This window comes from Pogona vitticeps, chromosome 9, assembly GCF_051106095.1.
Source record: "Pogona vitticeps strain Pit_001003342236 chromosome 9, PviZW2.1, whole genome shotgun sequence".
NCBI lineage: Eukaryota > Metazoa > Chordata > Lepidosauria > Squamata > Agamidae > Pogona > Pogona vitticeps.
Window position 1 is genome coordinate 3286652 of NC_135791.1, and position 4803 is coordinate 3291454.

The window sequence follows — 4803 nt, forward strand, 5'->3', positions numbered from 1 at the left end:
CGTTTTGAGCTCTGCATAGAGGAGGGCAGGGCCGCTGTGGTCCTCAAGTTGTTGTTGGACTGCAATAACCCTCGACCAAGTACACCCTACCATTGTTTCTGCTTCTTAGAGCTGACATGGAATATGGCATCTGGAAAGAGTAGCAGATGGGCTGGTGGTGCAGAAATATTTTCTGGTTGTAATCATTTGCAGTATGTATTCATTAAAATGGTTCTCAAAGTTCACAGCCATGCATGGTTTTGTTATAATTATACCCGTTTGCTCTTTATTAGTTGACATCAAGCTGGAACGAGGCAAAAATGTTGATGCTGACGCTGTCCTATGTTGGGTCCATCATGAGAAAGCAAGGTTCCCTGGAAAAGACCGTAATGCTGGGAAAGGTGGAAGGCAACAAGAAAAGAGGAAGACCAAATACAAGATGGACTCCCTAAAGGAAACCAAGGCTTGATTTCAAAAGAGCTGAGCAGGGCATTTGAGGACAGGATGCTTTGGAGATGGTACATAGTGAAATTTGCTTGGCTAAAACAGATACAGAAACTGCTGTTTACCTTATGGCTTGGATTCCTCTGAACCATTTTGACTGTACAGTAGAGTAGGGGTCGGGAACATGTCATGTTCCAGATATTTAGGCCTGTGTTTGGAAGTTGCATCCAGCACATCTGGTGAGCCAAAAGTTGCTGACCTTTAGACTAGAGGCATATGGGAGCAAAACTGTTTCCTGTTTCTGAAGCGTAGACTAACTATGGTATGAGATAAAATCTATCAGGTCCGAGTTTATTACATATAAACAAACAGAGAACTCAAATGTTCAACTATGGTACTTTGAATGGTTCTTTTGAATTCTGGCCCAGTTATCTTATGCCCATACAGTGGACCCTCGACTTACAGACAGCTCGACTTACAGACTTCTCTGGCCACAAAATTTAGGTTCAACTTGCAGCCGGAGAATCAACCTACAGACCAGAAAAAAACCAAAATGGAACAAAAACAGAACAAAAACGGCCGGTTACGGATTAATCGGTTTTCAATGCATTGTACTATAGATCAATGGAGACTCGATCTACAGACTTTTCGACCTGCAGCCACCATTCCAATACGGATTAATTCCGTAAGTAGAGGGTCCACTGTATAAACAGTATAAGATGCAAGAAGCCAAACAGCATATAATAGAATAAGCGTCCACACTTCTGCAATCTGGTGGACATCAGTTATAAAGTCCCCTTGTTCAAATTAATGGGATTGCTCTGAAGTAAACACAGGACTGCATTTCCAGATGGTTACAGTGCACTCATCTATGTGTTTATTTGGAATTTTAAAAAAAGGCCTGTTGTATTCAGTGGTGCTTACTTCCCGGAAAATATATTTAGAATCACAGCTTTAAGAACAAATTGTGTTATGGAAAGGTACATGTGAGGTGTCTTTTCAGAACTGAGAACTACTGCATGCTGAATTGCTCAAGGGCTAATGATACCAGCTAATTTTCTTTCTACCAACATCTCTCATTCCTTCCAAATTCTGAGTGACATCCCATGATTGCTATTGATCTCTGCTCTCCATGTTAACTATTAGCTGCTGGGTACTAATCAATCATTCATGCCAGTGAGAAGAGCTGTAACATTTATCAGTGGATTATGAATCTACACACGTACACAGGCACAATTCAGTTAATTACAAACAGTGAAATGTTTAGAAATGAAAAGAATTTGAGGTTATGATCCTAGGGGTCATAGATCAAATGGGCGATGGGGGTTGCACCATCAGCCATTGAAGGCTTACTTGAGTCTTAGTAACAGTAAAGCTACTTCCTATTGAGTATGCTTGCAAGTGCATCTCTATAAATGGCGTGTGAGTAATTTTACGTACTTTGAAGTAAATCTGCAGTAGGCCTTAAAAGCAGGTAAATATGCGTAGACTCAATAGTCGTAAACAAGTTTATAATGAGACAGGAAATCCCCCCAGACCACTTCCTTTTATTGGCCTATATCACTGTAACAGTTCCGCCTCTAGGGTTCTATAGGGCAGTATTTTGGTCAAACTAGCATGTCATGTTGTAGTTAGAATGTGGGTGATCATGGAACCTCTCTAGAAAAGCAAGGAGATATTGATCATATTGACATTGTGTCTTTCAGCTTTAATATTTAATGTTATGTGACTTCTCAAATTCTTACAGCAATAATAGAAGGCAAGTCAACTACTCTTGTTACTACTTACTATTTATTATCCTAACAGGGTCGCTGGAAAGAGATGAGTCTGAGAGACAATGAGTTGTTAAATGTGCGAGTTTATGATATAGGTAATATTTGAAGGTAGCGCTGTTGAGTGTATTTTCTGTTTTACTAGGTCACATTTAACTTAAGAAAATGCTTTCAAGGTCTTAAACCCATTCCTGCCGTCCAGTGGGGTATGGATCTGAGAATTTAGTTCCTGTGATGTTCTGTTTCTGGGAAGCCTTAAAGCAGAAGGGCCAAGCAAAAATACTGATGTCGCTGGTTAAAAGGGTCTGCCGTTGCAAAGCCGAGGGACAGCATAGTGTGGATTTTGGAAATCTGCAATGATCTGAAGATGAGAAAAAGAATAAATGCACAAGGCTGATTCCAGTTTACCCGTTGTCAAGAACCCAGCATTCGTAACCACTTCCTATGTCATGGGAGCAATAGGTGATATTTCATGACTGCATGAACCTTCAGAGCCTCTTGTAAAGAATTTGGTTATGGCATCACGTGGTCACGCAGCCTGAGGCTTTGCAGGCTTCTGTACATGCTGGTATAAGAACATTAAAGGAAACTGGGCAATGAATCGACAGACATAGAAGAGACTGTGGGAAAGCAAACTGGAGGAGAAAACAGCATGAGTGAAGAGAAAGTGGCTGTTTCTCAGTTTGACATTCTGTACTGACAAGAGTACAATTGTACATGATTGTCTGCATATTAAAAATGATGTAACATATTATGGCTACCGCAGCAATAATGATTCAGGTACAATAATGGGTTATGGGCGGAAGAACTCTAAGAAGATCTAATCAAGTTATCAAGCAGTTGCCATATTATGTGTGGAGATTTCTTCTAGTGGGACATACAGGTAGATCTCATTTTAGGATTTCTGTTTTAATCATCACTTCAGGAGCTAGGGAAAAGTGAGTAAGAATTACAAGGCATTTGACGAAGTTGTCATAAGCCAAGGAGAATTGGTCAATAGGAAAATAAATAAATAAATTCATGAGCAGAATTCATGATAAGATGGTGAGGTAGCAGGTAGTGCAAGGTGGTAAGGATAGCACGTAGAAGATAGTCTTCAGATTAACACAGAGCGCTGTTCAAATATGGAATTGGCTAGCCCGAGATATGAGGATTGCCACCAGTGCGATTGGCTTCAAAGGTGTGTGGGTGTTTGACCACTGCCTAGATGACGGATCCCTCAGTGCTCTTCATGATGGAGATTCCCTTCAGTATCAGAAAAGGCATGGATGTCATACATAGAGCTTCTCAATAGTAAGGCCATACTGGCGAGTTTCCTTTAAATTGGCCCCAACAGGAAAAAGTTGGCACAGAACTCTCTCTGTTCTTTAAGCTGTCACGAAAACCAATACAGTACGTTGTGTTGAATATAAAAGTATGTAACCCTCCTTAATGTTGTCACGTCATTTCCAACACATGGCAACCCTACAAGGGAGTGACTTGTAAGGTTTTGGAACCCCAAGGTGTGAGGTGAGGCTCCTTCTGCTGACTGAGTCGACCTTTCATTTGGCCTTTTTTTTTCTTTTCCTGTCACTTCAGCTTTTCCCAGCGATATTGTCTTCTCCAGCGAATCATGTCTACTTATGGGTTTGCTCCAAATACAGTAGTAGCCTTGGTATTAAAGTCACATTTGCTGAGAGAGAGACACAAAGAGAGAGAGAGAGAGAGAGAGGTAACGTTCCCAAGCTCTTGCATCGCCCCCTCAGCAGTCCCATCTGAGGCGAGGGGAGGACGAAGGCAGGCGGGGCCGCGCGTGCGCGTACCCGATCCCTGCTTCCCCTCTCCCCACCCGCCTCGCCTTCCAGTACAGTGTTTTTCTTTCCCTCAGGTCGCTCGCGAGTGGGCGTGGCCTCTTCCTCCTCCTCCTCCCCGTGGGGCGCCTGCGCACGCGCGCCCGAAGTGACAGCTGAAGGGGGCCGAGAAGGCGACGACGGCGCGGCCCCGTCCCGCGAGCTCTCTCTCTCTCTCTCTCTCTCTCAATCTCCACGCGTGTGCGCGCGCGGGGCGCGAGCACGCCCTCCCCCTCCCTCCCCTCCCCTCCGGGCCTGCCTCCTCCTCCTCCCCCTTCTTCCACCAGCCAGCCTTTCAACCGTCCTTCTTGAAGCCCCGGGAGAGCTCCTTCTCTCAGGCGGGCGGGCGGGCGGGCGGGCCAGCGCCTCCGCGGGGGCGCGCCGCAAACGCACTTCTTCCCCTCACAGACTCGCGCGCGCGCACACACACACACCTCGCTTCCCCCTGTGGCGCGCGCTCGAGCGAACGTGAGGGGGGGGAGAGAGAGAGGGAGGTGCGGCCGCGCTCGGGCCCCTGAGGGAGGGTCGTCGCTGCTGAGGCGGGCGGGCGGGCGGGCCGCCGCCGCCGCCGTTGCTGAGGGACGGAAGGGAAGGGGGGGTGTCTTGTTTGTGAGGCGAAGCGAGAGAACCCCCCACACACACACACCGCTACCGCCCCTTCCTCCGCCTCCCCCCCTCCCCACCCCTCCGTTCCTGGCGGGCAGAGCCTCCCCCCCGGAGCCAATATTCCCGAAATTAAGAGATACGCCGCTGCTGCCGCGGCGGCGGCGGCGGCCGGA